Raw genomic sequence first — 26,460 nt, 5'->3', positions numbered from 1 at the left:
AAAATTTTATTAATAAAAACAAAACTGCAATATAAAATGTTTACATCTAACACCTACACATCTCCCCACTACTAGGTTGTAGAGTAGCACCTTTGGATGGAATCATTTATTTGCTCTATCCACCTTTGCAAACCTATATTGTGTTTGTATAAAGTCCAAGTGTTGTTGCTAATTAGTAATTTTGATAGTTTGTTCTATTTAACATTAATAGATGATGATGAACCACAGTTGTTGGTTCGAAACGCGTTGGCCAAAAAATTCTCTCATGTGATTTCTACCAAAAGACTTCGTTTAATTAATAGATGAGTATAAATTTGAAAGTTATTAAAATATCTAGACATTCCATTTAACATTATGCTTGTACTTGTTAATATGTGATTTAGTGAAAAAATATAATTCTATGAAGTCATATTTTTAGCAATGGGGTTCTGCCATAAATTATGTTAGTGGAATAAAGGGTCTTTCAGTGCTAATGTTTTGTGATGATTTCTAATGAATAAATTACAATAGGAGTTGTAGAGTTGTTCAAAGAGAAGGAGGTGGATAATTGATACTAGTAGGCATTGTGGATGCTTGAACATTGGTGTTTAAATAGTTGGACTACTATTAATTATTGTTACTAAGCTTACACTAATGTAGAAATTAATGTGAGATTCGAAACTGCTCATGAAATTTACTAAATCACAAAACGTGAAGCTACTCTACTGATATGTAGAAGTTAATTCACCATCTAGAACAAAAATCACAGACATGAAAAGGAAACATCACAAATGCATAAATATTTATCTAGAGGAATCAACTTCTCAAAACCCCTTTCGACCTATATTGCATTAATCAGAGAATACATATGAAATACATATGCTTGCTTAAGCCTAAGAACAACCTACAAGTGTATAGTATATTCATCTGCCTATCTGACTAACTTTTGCCAACACTTAGCGAATTTTCTAGCCCTCCAAGCTCTTAATTCCTTGCACTATTCCTTGAGGAACTAGGCCTCTATTAATTGGGAAATTCCCTCATATGGATTGTGCAATTTCTTTAGGTCCTTCCTCTGACTGCATGCACCACTTGTACACTTCAGAATAGTCTACAACTGATAGTACACTGCCTTGAAAGCTCCATCTCAATTGGGTAACTTGAATTCTCTACATGCATGAGCTAACTTAGGCTGATTGATTAGTTATTTGTATGATCACTGTGTGTGGTTTAAGTTCCACTTCCACAACTTGACCTTCCACTAGTTCCTCCAACAATTAGAACTAGTTAAACTGACCATAGCTAAATTTAACTCAATTAAATTGCTACAACTGAAATAAGCTCAACCTAGGCTCCTAAAATTTAGGAACCTACTGCACACAACTGAAATTCATGTCCCTAACTCGAATTAACTAAGCTAAACTCCTATGTTTTAGGAATCAACTGAAGTTCAAATCATTAACTCAAATTGAGTATTTTTAACTGTGTGACAAGAGCCATGTCACCTCAATTAACTCCTCTAAATTGTCTGCTAATGTTTCAAACTTCCTCAATTTGATTAAGGCAAAAATCATTGTTGCATTTTCAACACTCCCTCTCAGCAAGAAAGGGATTATCAACCACCCTTATCCTGCACCTATGTAATGTACTGCATGCAACACCTCTCACTGTTTATTTTGTTACTGCAACATCTACAACTGAGAAGCATCCAAAAAAATGAACTGAATCAACTATGTCTACAACTATCTATTGGGAAAATTGTGTTGTTGTTGACTCTACTACTAAGCCTCCTCCTCTGTCCTCAACATTCCTTTGCAGTCCTCAGTATCTGAATCATATTGATCCTCCTACTAGTGAATATTGTGGGACCCCGTAGCAAGGTAATGATCCATGAGGAGAATGACTTCATGGACCCTACCCACATTTCTGCAACTCTTGGACTCGGGATCTACATCACTCCATGATCTGAAATGGGGGTTTGATAAATTGTTATGCTTACAAGAACCTCCCACTCAGTTAAACAAATAAATGATCTAGCTTATATATGGTATTTGTGGAATTAAATACTTGAAACTGGTGTATGTCTTTTGATTTTTAAACTATTTAAGTGTTTTAAGTCCATTTGTTTTTGCTGATATTAAACACATATAACAACCATATAATGCAGCAAATAAACATCTACACATAACAACAAATTTAATCTAGGAGTTCACCCAAATATCATGGGTTACGTCTCCTTGAGATTTTGTCATCTTGACTGGGCTCTCTGGGATTATGGTAAAGTTTCTTTTACAAGTTCCACACTTAACTTCAAAGGTTACTGAACTAAACCAATGGACTTAGAATACCATCTATATCCCTGTCATGGCTGTCATCAATTTGCAAACAAATCTAAGCTCCCTTAGACTTGATTCATTCAATTAAGGCTTCCAGATCATTTGTCCAACCAAGGCTCCAGGAACTAATAAATCAATCCACAACCATAATGAACATGGGTGCCAATATGAAAATAAATGGGAAAATACACATCATGTCTATCTAGGAAATGGAAAGGCTAGGCAAAACCATTGTCAATCTAGGCAATCCTCCATGGAAATGACAAATCATAACCAAATAATCACATGCATATACCATGCATTCCAAAAATAGCAAGGAAATCATACATACAACTCAGTAATTACAAATAAAACATGTTGTAATTGTTGATCCCACTGTCCCCTTGCGCTTTGCTTCTTTTCCTTTTCCTTCTTTCTCCAAATCCAAAGTGTACGAGAATCCTCCAAGAGTGCTCCAAAAAAATCTAATTGTGAAAGAGTATGAGAGAGAGAATAAAATGAGAGTGCCAAAGACTAAACTGATCCTCAAAAGTCTTTTTATCATTGAGGTCTATATTTTCTTCATTTTCCTCTATTTTCCTTCAATTTTCCTCGCATGCAATTTTGTGAACTTTCACCTTCCTTTTCTCCTATTTTCCATTATTTTCATAAGTAAATGTCAATTAATTCCACTTTACCTTTGCCACTTCATTTGCAAATTTACATGGCCATAAATTAATCACAAGTGGTCCCCGTCGCTATGTTTTTACCCAACATTCAACTTGAAATACGGGTCCGATGACCTTGGTCTTATTTTTCCTTTATTATCATTATTAGATGGATTTTTAACCAAGGTTGTTACACTACCACTCACAAATATAAATATGGAAATGTTGTTGCTCCTAGCCTTCAACAACCTACAAGGTTGACACCACAAAAATTGGAGGAAAAAGGAGAAAAGGGGCTTTGTTATAGTTGTGATTGCAAATACACTGAAGGTCATAAGTGTGCCAAGAAGAAGTTATTTTACATAGATTATGAAGAGGAGGAAAAAAAGGAACAAGAAACATCAAAAGAAGAGGATATATACCAAGAGCCAACCCTAGAGAAATAAGAAATGAATCCGGCCATATCTTGTAATGCAATATTGGCAGGATTACCACTCCTGAAACTCTCAAGATAAAAGGCTATATCAAGAAGAAAAAGGCAATAGTGTTGATTGATTTAGGTAATACCCATAATTTTATTCATCGTACGATATCGAAGGAATTGAATTGATTTCTATATCCAACGCTAGAGTTTAGAGTGATGGTTGCAAATGGAGGAACTATAAATTTCTCTAGAAAGTGCCATTATATTAAGCTAACCATTCCAATGGGTGGTGCTGTGTTGTACTAGGAGTCAAATGGTTACAATATTTGGGGACAATAACCTTTAATTTTCAAGAACTTTTCTTGAATTTTTTTTGGGAAGGAAATGAAATTGAATCAAGGGGTATCATAGGGAAACCAGGGAAGATAATCAGCTCCAATGGCATGAAAAGTATTTTGAAGAAATAAATTCAGGAAGTAATTGGACGATTATGCTCACTAGACGTTCAAACATGCAAATCATCTATTTCTCGGAATCTACAAAAAGTCTTGGAAAATAATTCCAAGGTATTTGAGACTCCCAAAGGCCTCCTATCTATTTGTGATTATGATCATGCTATTCACTTGATTCCAGGAAGTGTTAGTCCAAACATCATGCCTTACAAATATCCCTATGCCCAAAAGAGTGAAATTGAGCATATGGTTGCAGAAATGTTAGAGGCTGGTATAATTCAACCTAGTCAAAGTTATTTCTTTGCTCCAGTAGTGTTGGTGCATAAGAAGGATGGGTCAAGGCATATGTGTTTAAATTATAGGGAGCTCAACAAGCTCAATATTAAAGATAAATTTCCCATTCGTGTCATTGATTAATTGTTGGATGAATTACATAGAGAAATTTACTTCACAAAGTTGGATCTTGATTCAGGATATCATCAAATTAGAATGAAGACTGAAGACATTTCAAAAACAACATTCTTAACTCATGAAGATCATTATGAGTTTTTGGTCATGCCTTTTTGCCTTACTAATGCACCTTCCACATTTCAGGGTTTGATGAATTCCATTTTCAAACCCTTCATTTAAAATTTGTGTTAGTATTTTTTGATGATATACTAATATACAGTAAGCCTTGCAAGGATCATGTTCAACATGTTGACAGGGTGCTCAAACTATTGAAGAAGAAACAATTATATGAAAAACCTCCACATGTTTCTTTGGAGTACAAGAGGTGGAATATTTTGGTCATATTATATCTCATGAGGGTGTTAAGGTAGACCCTAACAAATATAAAGCCATTAAGGAATGAAAAATCCCCACAACCCTAAATCATCTTTGAGGATTTCTCAGGTTGACAGGGTATTGTCTCAAGTTTGTTAAGAATTATGGGAGAATATCAGCGCCTCTAACAACATTACTGAAGAAATATGCATTTTCTTGGACTCTGGAAGCAACTAAGGTCTTTGAACATCTTAAACAAGCAATGTACCAAGCATTGGTCTTATCTATACCGACTTCTCAAAAACCATTATTGTGGAATGTGATGCCTCAGGAAATGGAATTGATGTTGTTTTAATGCAAGAAGGAAGACCCATTTTTTTGAAAGTCATCCAATCAAGGGAAAGTATTTACACAAACCTATTTACGATAAGGAAGTGTTGGCAATACTACATGCACTAAAGAAATGGCGACCTTACCTAATGGGAAGACACTTCAAGATAAAAATTGATCATGATAGTCTTAAATAATTTTTCGAACAAAGATTATCTTCAGAAGAGCAACAAAAATGGGTCACAAAGATGTTGGGTTATGACTTTGAAATAATCTACAAAAAAGGAAGCAAAATGTTATTGCAGATGCACTCTCAAGAAAGGACGAGGATGTGGAAGCATTGCTCTGTGTCATTTCTATTATTCAATCTGATTGGATAACTAAAGCAAGGGATGAATGGAAGAATGACGAAGATGTGTGGACACTCATTCAAAATTTGTAGCAAGATCTGAGTAGATTTGATACATTTAACTGGAAAAATGATTCATTATGGTACAAAGATTGTTTATATCTTTGTAAGAATTCCCAACTCAAACAAAAGATTCTTTTGGAATTTCACTAATGAATTTTAAAAACTTATCAAAAGGTCAAGAAGATTTCTTTTTGGGATGGCCTTAAATATGATATTCATAAGTTTGTGGCAAAATGTTTGGCTTGCCAACAAAATAAAGTTGAGACAATTAAGACCCATGGTCTCTTACAACCTTTAGCCATTCCAAGTCAGCGCTGGGAGGAGATCTGAATGGATTTTATCACAAGTTTACCCAAGTATTAAGGAAAGAGTGTCATCATGGTGGTAGCTGATAAAATTACCAAATATGCACAATTTTGTGCATTATATCATCCTTTTAAAGGAAATACAATTGCTACCATTTATGGAAATAATTCAAAAGCTACATGGAAACCCAAAGATTATTGTAAGTGATAGGGATTCCATTTTCACTGGAAATTTTTGGAAAGAATTATTTTCTTGTCTTGGTACTCAATTATCTCTTATCTCATCTTATCATCCTCAATCTGACGGGCAAACTAAGATAGTGAACAAATGTTTGAAATGTTATCTTCATTTCTTTGTATCTGATAAACAACACAATGGGTCAAGTGGTTGCCTCTAGTTGAATGGTGGTATAACACTTCCTTCCATACTACAACAAAAATGACCCCATTTATGGCACTTTATGGGTATCATCCACCATCCATCTCATCATCTTTAAGAGAAAATTCTAAGGTTCAAGCAGTGGAATATCACATTGAGCATCAACAACAAGTTATTCAACTCTTAAAGGATAACCTCACTCTAGTGCAGAATCCAATGAAACAATAGGCATATCAACATCGCAGTGAAAGAAGTTTTGATGTAGGTGACTAGGTATTTTTAAGGCTCCAACCATACAAACAAATTTCATTCAAGCAAGCTAAGAAGGATAATAAATTATCACCCAAGTAATATGGTTCTTACAAAGTGTTGCAAAATATTGGTACTATGGCATACAAATTGGAGATGCTCGCATCTCCCTGGGTACACCCAATTTTCCATGTTTCATGCTTAAAGAAGGCTATTAATGAGAAGCTCCCAGTTCAAACATTATTGCCAAAACTTGTCGAAGAAGGAAAAGTCATATTGGGGCCTGAAGCAGTCATAGAAACGAGAACTTGAAAGTTACAAAATCGATCAATTTCAAAGTATCTCATTAAGTGGAAGAACTTACTTGTTGAAGATTCCACATGGCAGGATGAGAATTTTATATAGAAGCCTCCAAAAGTACTCAAGTGTTGAGGACAACATTTTTTGAAGGAGAGGGGCATGTGAGGTCCCTATAATACTAGTGTATCTGTTGGTTTGGGGTAGCATCGGATGTGCTATAGCCACAAAAATTGGTGGAGATTCTAAAGAACATAAGATCTCCAATACCCAGAAATGGTTTGGACAAAATCTCACCAGTTTGAGAGATATTCAAATAATTAATATTTTTTAATGGAGTCCCTAAGTCTAAACTTAGGGAAAATAAAATATTGATGTGAATTGATATAAAACTAAGTTAGAATGGTCCAAAAGTCATGGATCACGCAAGATATAATCTTAGCCATTGGTTATGGACTTAATCTTGGCCATTGAATTGTCAACGAGAAAAGTATAAGAGCAGGCTTGAGGGTCACTTGGAGAACACATTGAGTTGATCAAGAATTCAATTTTTTGGGGTAGGGCTTGCTAAGGAAATCGAAAGAGTGATCAAAGTTGCAGCTGAGGGGTAGTGAATACAGAAGCAGAAAAAGCAGAGCCGGTTATCAGGAGCATCAACGGAGAAGCTGGAGAGAGGGGCGTAGAGCCAACTAGAAGCCACATAGAGGCAGTCAGAAGTTGCACAGTGCCTAAGGAGAGCTAGTGTGGGTGACATAGAGGCTGAGGAGGCTGACGCAGGGCAATTTGGGCTTATGCCTTGATGACTCTAGGCCAGAGAGGCTGACGCGGTCCCTAGAGGCAGACGCTGGGAGATTTCGTGGCGCAGATTGCAGCTGAGAGCTGTGGGTTGTTCATCTGGTGCTTTTAGCCAGAATATCTATCTCCAACTGAGAGGTACTACTACCGAGAGAATTCTCTATTGGGTGAGCCATTTCTAGAACCCAGATTGTATTCTGAAACTACTTAATAATAAAACCCTCAAATAGCTGCATCGGTTTTCCCGCATTGGGTTTTTCTGAGGACATTAGTCCAAAAATAACGGTGTCACTTGTGTTCTTTTTTTTCCTTCAGTTGATGATCTATATGTGTTGAGCATGTACTTGTATTTATTTTCAGTATTTACATGGCAAATAACTTGTTAATTAACAGAACAAGTAGGAAGAAATAAATTAGAAAGTACATGAAGGATTTCTAATAGATAGACTTAGAAATTCCAACAGTATCCCCCTTATTGTTATTATTAGTGTAGCCCCCTTATTTTTATTTTTAGTGTAGACCCTTATTGTTATTGTTGTTCCCGTGTAGCCCCCATATTGTTAGTTTTGTGCCCCATAAAAGCCCACTATTGTTATTGTTGTGCCCTTACATTGTTATTGTTATATAGGCTCTGATTATATTATGACCCCTTAGACTCCTATATATACTAAGGAGGTCTTGTCGTTTGTATCATCCAAGAATTTTTCATTTATGTGATGTAAAGGAGGTTGCCCCCTCGAAGAGGCTATTTTTCAAGTCGTTGATCTATCTTTTCTTCAATTTTGTGAGATGGTTGCATAACATTTCTCCAGAATTAATGGAAACCTTGAGAAGTCTAGTGGCAAAGATAAGAGTTGCAAAGATGGCAATGAGAAGCTTGTAAGGGCAAAAGAAAGGCTTACCAAAGCACAAAGAGATAAAGCTAATGTGAATGTGGTTATACTATAGAGTCCCTCATATTTGTAGAGGCAAAGGAAGCATGAGTTGGGGACTAGTCAAGGATCAAACAAAGCTCATAAGAAGAAATAATGAAAGAGGAAAGAAGTAATTTAGAAAATCGAAGTAGATCCAAGAAAAGTCACAAACTATTAAGTGAAGAAAGTAAACAGAGGTACTACATTGAATACTCTAGAGAGAAGAACCAACACTCATAAAAAATGAACATGTACCAAAAGAATTAAAGAAGGCCAAACTTCCCACATTTGATGGCGAGCTAAAGCCAACAAAATACATTGAGACATGGTTTCTTGGGATGAAAGAAGCTCTTTAGAGTCCACAACTACTTTGATAACATGAAGGCAAAGGTGGTTACCTTCAGTTTGAAAGGCAAGGCCAATATATGGTGGGAACATTTAAAGAATGTGAAGAATATAAAGGCGGAGGATTAGACACCTATAAGGAGTTTGAGAATAATTTTAGAGGAAAGTATCTATTTGAAAGGTATTTTGACAACAAATCTAAGGACTTCTATGAACTGAAGGTGGGGAAAATGTTATGAAGAGACAAAAAATCAAAGGTATATCAATGAGATGCCATAAGTGTTTAAGGATCGAATTTAGTTTGATGAGCCATAAAATCTTGAAGATGTAATCGAGAAATTAAAACATTGTCATGAGGAGTCTAGGCATGAACTTGAGTATAGAGAAAATTGCAAATCAAAGAGAAACAATAATTTTAAAGGAAAAGGGAAGAGAGTAGTCAAAGGAATAAGCTCGGTCCTTATCAACCAAGAAAATTAACAGAGCTTCAACACTGCCAACAAAGAAGGTTGACCTACCCAGACTGTGAGAGAAGAGGCCAAAGGCCATGGAAGAGGACCCTATAAATGATGGACATGTAGGGAGAGGCACCCGGGGAAATATTTTAAAATGTTGGCCCAAAACTGTACAACGAACAACGGGCAAAAACAACTAGGGACGTGGTCCAAAATGTGCCAGGAATTTATGCAGTCATGGATAATCACCAAGCAAACCATTAGGAAGTGATTATCAAAATTGAAGGCATGCTTTGTGATCAAATAATTTCGACTTTAATTGAACCTCGTTCAAATTATAGTTATATAAGCCTGACGACGATGGAAAATCAAGTTTGACTAAAGAAACACACCAGGAGTCATGGCTAGTTCAGTTAGCCAACTCGACCAAAAGAAGAGTGGAGTATATCAACATATCATGTCCTTTTATGCTGACGGATTTGGCTACAATAGCTGATTTTAACTTGTTGTAATTAGGTGCATATGATGCACTATTGGGGATGGACTGGATGTCATTGCATTGCACTAAGTGGATTGTTATAAAAATATGGTCAAGTGCATAGATGAGAATGGAGAATGAAGGGTGTTGCAAGGAAAGATGAAGCCAATATCAGTAAGGCAAATCAAAATGATGCAAGTCAAAAGAACTTGTCAAAAATGACGTAAATTAATTGTTTTGGAAATAACCAACAATTTTGAGAATGATAGCAGTGATAACTAGCTAGAACACCAATTTTTGAAGCAATATGTTGTATTTGCACAAGAGATCCTTGGATTACCTCCACATAGGTAAGTGGATTTCTCCATATAATTGTTTCTATTAATTACACCAACATCGAAAATGTTGTATCAGATGAGTACCCCAAAACTCATGGAACTGAAGTTATAGCTAAAAGCAATGTTAGACAACGGATACATCAAACCAAGTGTGTCATAATAGGGTGCACTAGTCTTATTTGTGCAAAATAAAGATGGAACACTCAGACTGTGTATAGATTACAAGAATTTGAATAAAGCTACCATAAAAAAACAAATACCCATTACCTTGAATCAATGGCTTATTTGATCAATTGTGGGGAGCAACATTGTTCTAAAAAATCGATATAAGATCTAGTTATCACCATGTGTGTATATGGTTATCCTTTGTGTTGGAAACCATCATACATAGTAATTATAAATCAAGATACACATTAAATAAGATTGTTAATTTCAATAGCAAAAGAAAAATCAAACAAGAACTCTGTGCCTGCACAAGTAACAAGCGATATTCACTTAGAATAAATTAATATTCACTTAGACTAAATTAAAACTATTTACCTTAATAAAAAAGACAATCTTGGCTTATAGTTTGATATCTAAATCCTAATTAAATGTATATGATTCTCTCAAATTGAATGTATTGTGTATCTCATGATTATCTACTATTTACCAACCTAGATCCAACTTAACTCTAGATCTATCAATCGCCAAGAGGGATCAAATATCTCAAGGTGAAAACCTCTTTTTTTGAGTGCAAAACTTGAGGAAAGCTTTGCACCTCGAGAGATTTGATTCCTATCGACGCTTGATATATCTAGAGTTAAGAATGATCTAGGTTAGTTTCATTATTAATAATTAATAATTATAATTATTAGTTTTTTAATTTAATTTATTTTTTTTTATGTAATTTGACCAAGTCAAAATGTTTACATAACATAACATAGCTTGACAACATCTCTTCCATACTAGGTCGGAGAGCGCCTCTCTGCGCAATTATTTTATGTTAAATTTTAACTCTCAAATCAAACCCACACTCAAAGAAACATAACCTACAACTAGAACTAAAAAACAATATTCAATAAATATAAGAGTAGAACAACCATATTTTGTGAGCTAATTCAAAACAAAATATAACTTTGCCTTGATGGGATTTCCCTAGGTGATATGACTTAACATTGTAAAATGTTGTTAGATATTGGCTAGGGGCCAAGTATATTGAATGATGTATTATTTCTAAAGTGTGAGTTAGAGAAGCAGTGGGGGGGGGAGGGGGGGGGGGGGGGGGGGGGGGGGTACTATATACATCTTTGTTGATCAAACCTGCTTTTAATATTTGATAAGGTATTAATCATGTAATAGTCTTTTGGTGATGCATCCTAGTCCTAGGTTGATCTTTTATCCTATCAATATGTTGTTATCATGGTGGGGTTATCACTAGAAAGAATAAATTAGTTGCATGATACAACAATTATTTGAGCTCACCCCCATTATTAGCACACTTCTTGAGGGCACCCTTCTCTTCTGCAAATGGTTTGGGAAGTTATTTGACCATTTTGGCACTTCTTCCAAGAGCACACTTCATATGGAAGATATTTTATATTTGATGATTGGTTGAGGCAAGTACATGGCACAATATTCTAGGGCACACCTCTCGTAAGTGATCTCTCTTAATTATTGCATGGATATTTCAACTACACTTAGCATTATTTGACCTCTATTGGTGAGCACCCTCACATATTTGACTTAGCACATAAAACATTTTATTTGGAGGTTGTTATGGAGTTTGCATGTGGCATGTTAAGAGGACATATGTCTCCTTCAATGCATCTTGTATTGACTAGAAGCTTGAGGGCCATACATCACTTTACATGCATGCATCTTGGATAACACTATCAATGAGGACCTATAACATCATGTCTCGATTATTGTGCCTATTTTTATTGGTGCACCCTCAGTTACATATTCATATTTTTGTTCCTCTGCCGAGAGGATGGTGAGCTCTTTTGGAGAGTCTAATGTGTACATATATTGATTTATGTGAATTGCACGACGTCGGGTATAGTGGAACCCACAATTACATAGCTCCTAACGTGGAGGGCATGACGAAGTATAACATCACCCCAACATTTAAGACTAGTGACATCACCCTAGACCTTGGGTATATTGAATGGAGGGCATAGTAGAACTCATGGGATTTAATTCCCGGGTGACCTAGCACATGGGGCCTATTTGGTGGGGTCAAACACGACATAGCATGAATGTTTTTGCTTAAAAGTCAAGAGGGAGGCTAATCTTGTCACAAGTTGTATGTTTCCATGTAACCCTGACAAGGTCATGCCTAGTGGCTTCTCCTGAGCTTTTATTCTTGAGAAGAGGTGGCTAGGGAGGGGCCCACACTTGCTTAACCTGCCTATGTCTATGTATGAGTGTTCATTTGTTTAGAAGGGTATGTCATATGAGTGAATCAATAGTGGATACATGTGACCCAGGATAAGAACATGTCAACAACTTCCATGTCGCCTATGATGTGGACAATCACGTAGGCACTGCATGGCAGACCCGATGACGTGGTGCAATTTGATTGACCAAGACTTTAATTAACCACATCTTTTGATCGAGGAGTCAAATTGGAAAAAAAATTATATTGTTGCAAAGGTCTTCATGAGATGAAAAAAACAATGTTATCCAATTTAAGTTATGATATGTTATCCTAGGGGTTAAGTGTATTGAATGATGTATTATTTCTAAAGTTTGAGTTAGAGAAGAGGGTTATTATAGACATCTTTGGTGATCAAGCATCTTTTTATTATTTAATAAGGTATTAATCATGTAATAGTCCTTCAGTGATGCATCCTAGATTCAATCCTAGGTTGAGCTTTTATCCTATCAGTATGTTGTTATCATGGTGGGGTTATCATTAGGGAAGATAGCTTAGTTTCAAAATAAAACAATTATTGCAGAACACCGCCCTTATTAGCACACTTCTTTAGGGAAACCTTCTCTTCTGCAAATGGTTTAGGAAGTTAGTTGACCATTTTGGCACTTCTTCCAAGGGCACAATCCATATAGGATATTTCATATTTGATGAATGGTTGAGGTAATTACATGACACAATATTCTTGGGCACACCCCTCCTAAACACCCTCTCTTCAATATTGCATGGATATTTCAGCTACACTTAACATTATTTGACCTCGATTGGCGAGCACACTCATGTCTTTGACTTAGCACATAAAATATTTTATCTAGAGGTTATTATGGAGTTTACATGTGGCATGTTAAGAGGACATATGTCTCCTTCAATGCATCTTGCATGGACTAGAAGCTTGAGGGTCATATATCACTTTTACATGCATGCATGCTTGAAGAGCACTATCTATGTGGACCTATAAAATCATGTCTCAATTATTGTTCATATTTTTCATGGTGCACCCTCACTTGAAGATATGTGTTTTGATTCCTGCATCAAGATGAGGGTGAGCTCTTTTGGAGAGTCTAGTGTCTTCATATCTTGACATGGTCAACCATTGATTGAGGATGGATCTAACTATTCCATGATCACTCTAAATACATTGACGATGGATCTAGCTATTTCATGATCACTCTAAATGCATTGATATCGAATGTTATTTCTTGAGAGAATGATAATTATTGGAGAATACCTACCTTACAAGGAGGGTTTTTTAAACTTCTTGATTACTATAAGTTGTTCTCCATTCATCCTCTCACTATTGGGCAATGGTGGGGCACACTTATTTGGGAGCGCACATTCAACTCCAAGAATTCAAAATGAGTAGGGGCACACCTATTATTGGCAGTTACTACACATAAAGTTATCAATGTGATTCATCTTTCAACTGTGTTAAGATTGAGAATAATGTCGACTTGTTGTCATACCTTTTTTTAAAGCAAGAATTTACATGATTGTTGTTGGAAATCATTCTTATCCTACTTTTCAAATTACAAATTCATGTAGATGAAACCTAATCATTTCATTATTTTGATATTCTATGCATTTTTTTTCTCTTTTCTCACATAATGCATTTCTCAAAGAAATGCATCAAACACTTATTAGTCCAAGGATGATGCCGAGAGTAAATGAAATTGTTCTTGACTCAAGGTTAAATCAATGTCTCAACAATAAACTCACACAATCACATCCCAAAGTAGGATTAAAAGCCAAGCAAAAGAAGAGAGAACTCTCAACCACTCAATCTACACTCCACGACCACCAAACATGATGTTTAATTTGAATTATCAACTTAAATTTATACTTGTACACTAAAGTTCAATCAACTATTAAGAAAGCATGTATCATGTGTTAAAATTTAACACCCTTACTCTTCCTTTCCTTATTTAACATCCTTACTCTTCCTTTCCTTTTAGTTCTAGATAGTATTAGCAAACTTCTAGAAAAAAGAAGGGGCTTTATGGAATATTAAAGGGATTAAGAATAACAACAATTTTATTATCTCACATATTTTAATTGTTGATGATATTCTAACTATTGATATTAATTCTATTAAAAACGCTGAAGCTATTAACTCTTTTTTGAGTTTGTTATGTTTGGCACTAAGAACATTGCCAAGTGTATCACTTGTTTCCATTTAATCCCTCCCTTAAGGAGGCAAGCTATTAACCAATTTTAGCTTTAAAAGCTCACAACTTTGATGAAGGCTTCAAATAATATAGTTTTTCAGTTAAAGTAAATGATTATTTGTGAAGGAAATATATTTGGGTAAGGAACAAATCAAGAAAAAGATATCTTTAAGGTGTTATTAAGTACCCCCAGAGATCTCCCTGGCTAAGAATGAGAGAGACGAGAGAGAATGGGTAAAATGAGATAAATTTTGTAATGTTATATTATATTACGTAAACATTTTTTATTTTCCTTTTTTTTGAAAAGATAAATATGTTTTATGCTCATCATGGGTTCTAGCTTAGTCTTCATTCTCAAAAAAGTGTGTGCAGAAGGTTAATTTGTCAAAGGAGATTCAAGAGTTGACTACACAGAACTTCTAATTCATCATTTTGTCTTGCAAGCTTTGCTTCGAGGACTAGTTTTCCTCTTACACTTTTTTTGTCAAGGAGATTGAAGAGTTGACTACACAAAACTTCTAATTCACATTTTGTCTGGCAAGTTTTGCTTCGAGGACTAGTTTTCCTCTTACACTTTTTTTTGCCAATCAGAAAAGACTCTTTCTATTAATAGTAAAGAAAAGTGATTACAAACATAGAACTAGTATTTGGCCTAAAAACAAAGTATGTTAATCAGTATTTCCTCTTGCACTTGGACAGTGGACATTATATAATCTTTTATCTTCAAATTGAGAACCAATAAATCAACTTTAATAGAATCAATCTTCAGTTCAACTGTGCAACAATATCCAAGTTGACAAAGTGATATTCCAGTTTTGGAATCGTGATGAATTTAGCAAGAGCTTTGCCTCCCACCACCCGCAAAGGAGCCTCCCGCTTCAATTCAGAAATGTCGATTATCGTTCCACCTGCAATCGCCAGGATGAAAATGGGTTTTGCAGCCCAAGACTGTACCCAAGTAGGTAGGCATAAAGACTGCAAGACATGCCTAAATCCACAACCAATTTTGTGCATGCTTAAAAATGATGAGTTACTGTGTCTGCATAAGGGAGCGGCCATCTTGAAATGACGCAGCCTGATGAATCACCTATAGGGAGATTTAATGGCATCAACTTGTTCATAATTCGTATGCCATGGACATCCATCATGCTTTCAAGAAGAAATTGAGCTTTGTTTTATGAATTTCGAACGGTGGAATTACAATTTAATAAGGTGTGATTAGCGTTAGCGTAATGGTGAAGGTAATAATGCAATGCCATAATCAGGTGCAGTCTCCCTGCCACCTGTGGTGATTGATTCCCCATAATTAACATTGGCACTAGAATATTTTGCCTCTAAAGTGGAGAAATTTTGTGGGTGTGGATCTTAGTATGCTTTATAACCATATGATTGAGTTTGTGGTTATGGTAAATTAACCCAACCTTGAGTGTTATTGGTTTCTAATTGCTTAACTTTGAGTGGAGAAGTTTGATTAGCACACTTATTAAGCTCACTATTTTGTTTCTTTAAAATATAGAAGAAAAGCTTTAAAGGATAATTCTTCAAGAAACATTTTTATTTTATTTTATTTTATTTTTTTAGTTTGGTAAATGATTTTCTTTTAGCTAGGTGTTAAGTTTGATTAGCACACTTATTAACCTCACTATTTTATTTCTTTAAAATATAGAAGAAAAGCTTTAAAGGATAATTCTTCAAGCAACATTTTAATTTTTTTTTTTTTTTTTAATTTGGTAAATGATTTTCTTTTAGCTAGGTGTTTGTGTGGAGATGTTGAATAACCAGAAGTGAGCCTTCAAAGATGGTTATATTAGATACTCAAAGGATTCTTGGAGCAACATGCCATGCAATTCAACCTCATTTTTGATAATAGAGACGAATCCCTAGGCATGCCTTCTATTCAAATTTTCATCAGGGTTGGTCATTGAGCTCAATCCCCAGGGATACCTTGTATTCAATTTTCCATCAGGGTTGTACAAAACCTTTCCCCTTCCTACCACCCTTATGTTATCTAAACAATTGACTTGGTTAAATTACATAAAAAAAAAAATAAAAATAAAAAATAAAAAAATAAAAAAATAAAAAAATTAATAATTAAAATAAAATTGTGATAAAATAGTACATATACCATTGGAAATTTTGAGCTGCAAATTTGACAATCCATGTTTTTCCAATGGTATTATTCTCTAATGTAGTCCAATGGTATTCTTCTCTAATGCAGTCTATTTAAAGGTATTTTTTGCAACCAAAGCTTAAAAACTAAAAATCATAATTATGTGTATAGTATTGCACCTCCACCAGGGAAATTTTCATATCCAACAAAGAGAACCACTCAGTACATATACAACCCAAAGACTTGTAGATGTGAGGATGCATGTCTTCCAAGTAAAATTTGGGAAGAACAATATTTGCCCATTATTTTCCTTATGAGTCCCTTGAGTCCCTTTTTGCTTAAATTTGAACTTCATGGTTTGGGATTTCTATGTTTCTCCTGATTTTACTATGTAGATATCCCATGATTTATTATTCTACAAAACCTAGTTATATGACGGAATTGTGTTTTTTCTAAACACATATGTATGTTGGGCTCCACTAATCTAGTATCTACAAAAGCTAATTATGAATAAATTGTGGGTTTTGTAAATGTTTTAAGAATGTTGGATGCTAATGACTCATATATTAAATTGCCCTTTCTTTTTATGATAAATTTAGCTTTTGTGGTAAAAATTATCCATTATTTTCCTTGAGCCTTTTCCAACTTCCAATTCTATCAATTAGGTTCTTTTATGAGATAATTTGATTTTTTGGGATTTCTATTTTTCTCCAAATTTTACCATGTAGATATCTTATATTGTGGGGCTTCACTCAAAGCCTAAAATAATGATGACTACAAACTTAATACTCATAGATATTTTAATAAAGAATGTCATAAACGGAATACACATATTATAGCTCATTTACAATCATCCCTAAATTTATTATAAATAAGTTCACATAAATTTCCAATAGATTTCTATGGTCTAGAAGGAAAAAGCTAGCATCCCTATGGTCACAAAATCTATTTGACATTTGTTTTCTTCTTTAAGGCTCTAGCATAAGATCATAAAAATGTCTCCTCTTTCACTCCCTATTCAAGCATCACTATTATAAAGATTTATAATTACTATTATCCCCTCCTAAGAAGATAACTAAGTAATTTCAGTAGAAATGGGGAATCTATTATATTAAGAGGTGACTCCTATAGTAGTGTAGATTATAAATTCCAAGCCAATGATGAATTTCTTTAGAGTTGGAACCAATGGGCATATATACAATGACAAATCCTTCAATGAAGTTACCAACTAATCCACCCACATTTAGGTTGAAGCAAAAAGTAGCATTGAAGTGGAGATTCCTAATCATCTCAAGATTTCATCAGACTTTTAAGAATCAACTAATTAGATAAAGCACCACATTAAGATGAGAGTTAAAAAGTTATCAATTTGTTCATAGTAGATTAATCATACACATTTTACAACAACAACAACAACAAAAACCCTTATTGGTCTTCCATGCAAAAGACCAAGGATCAATTAACAGTAACAATATGCTCTTAAATACAATGAAAAAGAAACTATTAACATATAAAACAAATAACTTCAAGATTCTAACTATTAGGCCTAAGGAAAAACCATCCGATGCTAAATAAAGATATACTCTTAAATACAATAAAAAAGAAACTATTAACATATAATAGATTACCAAAAACAAACAACTTCAAAGTTCTAACTATTAGGCTTACAGGAAAACAATTCAACATTAATTTAAAAGTTGTTAATTATATTAGTCCAAATATCTAAGCATCAATTAACCATATAGACTTGAAAAAATAGATCCAAAAACTTAAAAAATAACATTTAAACATAGTTTAAACAATAAACTGGAGTAAAAAATAAAGAAAGAAAAAGCAGCCAAAAAGAACTTAAGAACCAGCATATTGAATACATAAAACCTACAGACAATAATGGATTAAATAATTCAAACATGAAATAAAAGACTTGGAACAATAATAAACGTAGTAAATAGTAATGTAACATATAACAACAAAATGAGTTATTGTAAACCTATAAATCCTCGAAAGTTCAGTAAACTTGGAACCCTAAACTCTGGGGTTTAATTTGCCATACCTTTCGAAAGGGATTTATATATAAAACAACATTTGAACAGGGCACACTACGAACAGAATTGATTTAAGACATATATATATCTATAGAGTATTCAGTAATAAGTTCCAAGTGGGCTTTATTAGAAAGCAAAATGCCCCCGGAGGAAGAAAAAGTGATGTTATAAAAAACATCAATTTGGGGCATAAGCATACTTCACTTTCCCATTCTTCACTTTCTCGATGTACTTCTTGGTGAAGAGAGCATAATTAATGCGTTGAATCACTCCATCGCTAGCGATGGTCACATTCTCGAAAAGTTTATCCAAATCCTCATCGAATAGGATATTTCATATTTGATGAATGGTTGAGGTAATTACATGACACAATATTCTTGGGCACACCCCTCCTAAACACCCTCTCTTAAATATTGCATGGATATTTCAGCTACACTTAACATTATTTGACCTCGATTGGTGAGCACACTCATGTCTTTGACTTAGCACATAAAATATTTTATCTAGAGGTTATTATGGAGTTTACATGTGGCATGTTAAGAGGACATATGTCTCCTTCAATGCATCTTGCATGGACTAGAAGCTTGAGGGTCATATATCACTTTTACATGCATGCATGCTTGAAGAGCACTATCTATGTGGACCTATAAAATCATGTCCCAATTATTGTTCATATTTTTCATGGTGCACCCTCACTTGAAGATATGTGTTTTTATTCCTACATCAAGATGAGGGTGAGCTCTTTTGGAGAGTCTAGTGTCTTCATATCTTGACATGGTCAACAATTGATTGAGGATGGATCTAACTATTCCATGATCACTCTAAATACATTGACGATGGATCTAGCTATTTCATGATCACTCTAAATGCATTGATATCGAATGTTATTTCTTGAGAGAATGATAATTATTGGAGAATACCTACCTTACAAGGAGGGTTTTTTAAACTTCTTGATTACTATAAGTTGTTCTCCATTCATCCTCTCACTATTGGGCAATGCTGGGGCACACTTGTTTGGGAGCTCACATTCAATTCCAAGAATTCAAAATGAGTAGGGGCACACCTATTATTGGCAGTTACTACACATAAAGTTATCAATGTGATTCATCTTTCAACTGTGTTAAGATTGAGAATAATGTCGACTTGTTGTCATACCTTTTTTTAAAGCAAGAATTTACATGATTGTTGTTGGAAATCATTCTTATCCTACTTTTCAAATTACAAATTCATGTAGATGAAACCTAATCATTTCATTATTTTGATATTCTATGCATTTTTTTTCTCTTTTCTCACATAATGCATTTCTCAAAGAAATGCATCAAACACTTATTAGTCCAAGGATGATGCCAAGAGTAAATGAAATTGTTCTTGACTCAAGGTTAAATCAATGTCTCAACAATAAACTCACACAAACACATCCCAAAGTAGGATTAAAACCCAAGCAAAAGAAGAGAGAAATCTCAACCACTCAATCTACACCCCATGACCACCAAACATGATGTTTAATTTGAATTATCAACTTAAATTTATACTTGTACACTAAAGTTCAATCAACTATTAAGAAAGCATGTATCATGTGTTAAAATTTAACACCCTTACTCTTCCTTTCCTTATTTAACATCCTTACTCTTCCTTTCCTTTTAGTTCTAGATAGTGTTATCACAAAACCCGTACTGGGGGCTGCAACCAAGCGGGATTTCATGTAACTATTTCAACCTATCTTTAGACCAAAGATTAGCCTCTTTGATCAGAGAGGGCTCTCTCACAAACTCTTGATAAAATCCTTCAAACAATGGATGGCTAACTCCTTATTTAATCATGAAAGCAAAGCTGGTTGGAAACACATCAAACTGGTTCTCATTGGGCTATGGAGTCTATTATATTAAGTAAACAAGGAAAACATGGTCATCTCATGGAAATCAAGGCTCTTTGCATTACATGTCAAACATACTCCACCAAAACATAGCTTGCTGAATACACAGGAAGTCAGAGCATATGATTATGAATTCTGAGTGATTGCATTACAACAAGACTATAAAATAACATAAAGTATAAAACACCATCATTATATTTGAACATGACAATCCATCGAGAATCTTGAGAAGAGAATAACACTGTTTTACTATTACTGTCAAAAAGGTCTTACAATGGCCCAAAACAACTCTGTTTTTCTATAAAATATCCAACCCCTATTACATCCTACATTGATCCCTATATAGGCAAGCAAACTAAACCACCTCGAGCTTCCTCCTCCAGCATGAGGGGAGCCTCGAAGGTGGCTATTAACTATTCCTACATGCTATTTAATTAATGTATTTATTACAAAGTGCTGAAATGTAATTGCACACAATCCTAATCAAACTAAAACATTAATTCCTTTCTCCTCGCAGGCTTGATGCTTTCTTGAATGCTGTGACAGCTGTCCTCCTTTAGTTAAGTTGAGATGGTTGAGCTTACAGATGCGATGAATGCTAACTTGGGATGCTTGAAAGCGTTGATGGCTCATTTAATGACCAGAAGGTGTGCTCCTATTTATCGGTTTCTGTCTCCCAACATTCTCCTAAAATATAGCAGCCTGCTCCCAAATCTTTTAATAACCCCAAGTATGGAATGATGCCAGGTTTCTGATGTGCTGTAGGTGGTATTTGATAGACAGCTGTTCCTCTTCCTCAACTCCCGCTCACCGTGTCAAACTAGCTGCTCACAGTATCACACTAGCTGCCCTGCGCTTTAAATCATCACGCGCTACGAAACTGCTGTGTGATTTAAAAAACACAGTCCTCCTTTAAACTTCTCACAAAATTGAATAGCTGATGTTGCCAATCTTCGGTTTCACCTTTGCTATGCTGAGATTCAGAATCACATTCCCTGTAACATGAACCTTCATCAGATGAACCAACTGCAATTGATGAGACCACCATGATTTTACCATCCCACTGACTCAACACAGCGTCATATAAGCCAAAACAGAGCAAGTTTGCTAGAGATATGCTATCTGCATAAGTGTGATGGGGAGGTATCTGAAACCCATTAAGCAAAGGATGTAATCCATTGTTTTCAGCCCGGGCTATTTGGATGGGTACAAGACAAATAAGTTGACAGATCCAATTTCCAGAAACATCAATGTTAAACAGATGGTACAAACCATGGTTGCCATGACGAGCAATGGCATTATCTTTCCCAAATTGCATGGTATCAAAATGTGGTTTATATATATTTGCATCATTGAATCGAACCTGAATATATGTTAATCAAGCCTTCTTTCATATAATCACCAAGAACACCCGGCACCCAACCATAGAAATTGTAGGTACCAGGGTAAACATTTTCTATAGAGAAAAGCCCATTCTCATCAGCTTGACTCCAAAATTGGTAGCTCTTACTCTCTAAATATCAATATTTTTCCGAGAGAACATAACTGTATTTTCAGTCCTTGGTTACAGAGCTTGATTTCAGAGCTGCATTCAGCCCAGAAAATGGCCGCAACACCAACAATGTGTAGACTCAGGGTCAGAGTGAAGATCATCTCCTCCGGGTAGCCACACAAAGATGATACCCCAGCCACTCAAATCTGTAATGAACTCGGCCCTTGATAGCTCAGAACTCAGTCTTCAGTCTAATCGCTCTTATCTATGTGCATAGACTCATTCCCTGCAGAGAAGATGCACCATATTACAGGTTTATGAGGGAGCTCCACTCGCTGCAATGCACAACATATATCGATCTCTGTTATCAAGTCACACTTTTTTTTAATGCATACTTTCTCACTATGACTCAATTACTGGCACATCAGTACAAAATCTGAGAAACTTCAACATGCTCCATTAATCGCACTGTCAGTATGAGATTAGTTTACATTTGTTTTCATTGTTATTTGCTTGCCGTGATTGCACAAGTTCTGTGATACACTGCTCTAGATTGCGCTCCAAGATACCACTGATCAACCAACCCACGACTAGACTATCCACAATCTGACCATTGGGTTGGAGATGAAGGGTCGCTTCACTACAAAACATGATCCCCTCTGTTCGTTTCTTTGTTGAGAATTTCGAGCAAATTGTCAAGCCCTCCATAACGTATGCCTGTAATTATCCCCGCTGGTTTTGATATGGTGACTCGCACAATTCCATTATCTAATGCAATGTGAGCACCCTGATCCACAAAATACACATCGCCCTCCTAACACTTCCGCTACAGAGTGCAGAACTAATAGCATACTTATCAAAAGTGTGATGAATGTAATCTAATGTAGCGCAAATCTTCTGAGAGCCATGGTTCTTGAAATATTTACAATCTCCCTCTGAATTTAACTTGTGCTTTGGTAATTCTTTAAACTCCAAAACTTCTGTGGAGCTTGAGAAGTTTCTTGGTCGCCAGCTGGAGCATGTAACCGGCACGTTACCACGTTTGTAGAAGACAATATCTAAATAATACCATCCACCTTGACAAAGGAAATTCTTCTATTTCGAGCTCTGCCATGTGCTTCCTTGTCTTTACGACAACGATTTCTCCTCTCTTTCTAGGAATGGCATCATCCTTCTTTTGTTTTTGTTTAATGCGCACTTATCTTTTAACGGCACCAGTTAATCTAATACCAGCTCTTGTGCCACTAATAATGGCGGTCTTGTAGCAATCAAACTATTATAAAACTACTTGACACCTGGCATTGATCACCGCATTTCAAAAGAACACTTTCATGTCTTCAATATGTGCATTAATAATGAACCAACGTGCATTAAGGAGGTACTGTGTATCTCAGTTTAAAAAAAAACGTGATCCCCTGCAAAAATAAACACAACGCTGCCTATTTGTAACACTGGCTGTAATTTCGTATATTCTGCAAGCAGCATAGAATCTACAGGAGCAGAACGACCAATATGAAGAAGAACCCTTAATACAGCATTGGATGCGTTGGGTTTGTCATGCCTCAGCTTCCATAATAGCTTCGGAAACAAATTGACCATTTCTCTTAGAAACACTAGAAGAAGACTTATCTCGTACATCATGAAAAAACATGTTTTCAATTGACGAGAGGTATAAGAGCTTCATTGTCGAACTTGAGTTACACTCTGCAAATGCTCGTGTAAAAGCCTTCAATAGCCTTTCTTTCCAGTCTACGAATACATTCAGTATGAGATTTGGAATGAAAGGAACTAAAGAAACAACATGCTTTTCAAACAACCGCTTTGAGTCTGCTGGCAGCATCTGGCCCTCTAATGAATTCTCCATGAATTAAAGAACTCTTTCATTAGGAAGACAATTAATGACAACCCAATTTGTAATCTCCAAAGCGATCTCACAGATACCAGTATTTAAGGTGACAAATCATTCTTCAACCATTATGTGAACATTGAAATGATAGACTAAGAGGAAACAGAATAAGCAACCGGTGTATTAGAAAAGGCAGCAAAGCCTTGAGCCACTTCTCCATTACCACCTTGATTTATATTGCTGATGTAGTTCCAGTTAATAATTCACTTTAATCATTCGCTTCCATGCTTCTCATGCATTTGAATACAAGGTTTAACCCCTGAAGTCTGAGCCTTCAATGAAAACTCGAACAAATCCCCAGTTTCGTAGCACGCTACGAAACCACTCAAACAGGTAGCGCTGCGAAACTGCTGAAAAGAATTCAGGCGCTGCGAAAACACCCACTCTTTAAGCCAGGCTAAAAATTTTTAACTACAGCATTTTCAGTGATAACAGATAGTATTAGAAAACATCTAGAAAAAAGAAGGGGCTTTATGGAATATTAAAGGGATTAAGAATAGCAACAATTTTATTATCTCACATATTTTAATTGTTGATGATATTCTAACTATTGATATTAATTCTATTAAAAACGCTGAAGCTATTAACTCTTTTTTGAGATTGTTATGTTTGGCACTAAGAACATTGCCAAGTGTATCACTTGTTTCCATTTAATCCCTCCCTTAAGGAGGCAAGCTATTAACCAATTTTGGGTTTAAAAGCTCACAACTTTGATGAAGGCTTCAAATAATATATTTTTTCAGTTAAAGTAAATTATTATTTGTGAAGGAAATATATTTGGGTAAGGAACAAATCAAGAAAAAGATATCTTTAAGGTGTTATTAAGTACCCCCAGAGATCTCCCTGGCTAAGAATGAGAGAGGAGAGAGAGAATGGGTAAAATGAGATAAATGTTGTAATGTTATATTATATTACGTAAACATTTTTTATTTTCCTTTTTTTTGAAAAGATAAATATATTTTATGCTCATCATGGGTTCTATCTCAAAAAATTGTGTGCAGAACGTTGATTTGTCAAAAGAGATTCAAGAGTTGACTACACAGAACTTCTAATTCATCATTTTGTCTTGCAAGCTTTGCTTCGAGGACTAGTTTTCCTCTTACACTTTTTTTGTCAAGGAGATTGAAGAGTTGACTACACAAAACTTCTAATTCACATTTTGTCTAGCACGTTTTGCTTCGAGGACTAGTTTTCCTCTTACACCTTTTTTTGCCAATCAGAAAAGACTCTTTCTATTAATAGTAAAGAAAAGTGATTACAAACATAGAACTAGTATTTGGACTAAAAACAAAGTATGTTAATCAGTATTTCCTCTTGCACTTGGACAGTGGACATCATATAATCTTTTATCTTCAAATTGAAAACCAATAAATCAACTTTAATAGAATCAATCTTCAGTTCAACTGTGGAACAATATCCAAGTTGACAAAGTGATATTCCAGTTTTGGAATCGGGATGAATTTAGCAAGAGCTTTGCCTCCCGCCACCCACAAAGGAGCCTCCCGCTTCAATTCAGAAATGTCGATTATCGTTCCACCTGCAATCGCCAGGATGAAAATGGGTTTTGCAGCCCAAGACTGTACCCAAGTAGGTAGGCATAAAGACTGCAAGACATGCCTAAATCCACAGCCAATTTTGTGCATGCTTAAAAATGATGAGTTACTGGGTCTGCATAGGGGAGCGGCCATCTTGAAATGACGCAGCCTGATGAATCACCTGTAGGGAGATTTAATGGCATCAACTTGTTCATAATTCGTATGCCATGGACATCCATCATGCTTTCAAGAAGAAATTGAGCTTTGTTTTGTGATTTTCGAACTGTGGAATTACAATTTAATAAGGTGTGATTAGCGTTAGCGTAATGGTGAAGGTAATAATGCAATGCCATAATCAGGTGCAGTCTCCCTGCCACCTGTGGTGATTGATTCCCTATAATTAACATTGGCACTAGAATATTTTGCCTCTAAAGTGGAGAAATTTTGTGGGTGTGGATCTTAGTATGCTTTATAGCCATATGATTGAGTTTGAGGTTATGGTAAATTAACCCAACTTTGGGTGTTGTTGGTTTCTAATTGCTTAACTTTGAGTGCAGAAGTTTGATTAGCATACTTATTAACCTCATTATTTTGTTTCTTTAAAATATAGAAGAAAAGCTTTAAAGGATAATTCTTCAAGCAACATTTTTATTTTATTTTATTTTATTTTTTTAGTTTGGTAAATGATTTTCTTTTAGCTAGGTGTGAAGTTTGATTAGCACACTTATTAACCTCACTATTTTGTTTCTTTAAAATATAGAAGAAAAGCTTTAAAGGATAATTCTTCAAGCAACATTTTAATTTTAATTTTTTTTTTTTTTTTTTTAATTTCGTAAATGATTTTCTTTTAGCTAGGTGTTTGTGTGGAGATGTTGAATAACCAGAAGTGAGCCTTCAAAGATGGTTATATTAGATACTCAAAGGATTCTTGGAGCAACATGCCATGCAATTCAACCTCGTTTTTGATAATAGAGACCAATCCCTAGGCATGCCTTCTATTCAAATTTTCATCAGGGTT

This window comes from Pinus tabuliformis, chromosome J (genome assembly GCF_031772625.1).
Source record: "Pinus tabuliformis cultivar Carrire ecotype Pingquan chromosome J, CPIR1, whole genome shotgun sequence".
Taxonomy (NCBI): domain Eukaryota; kingdom Viridiplantae; phylum Streptophyta; class Pinopsida; order Pinales; family Pinaceae; genus Pinus; species Pinus tabuliformis.
This window is presented reverse-complemented; position numbering follows the sequence as displayed.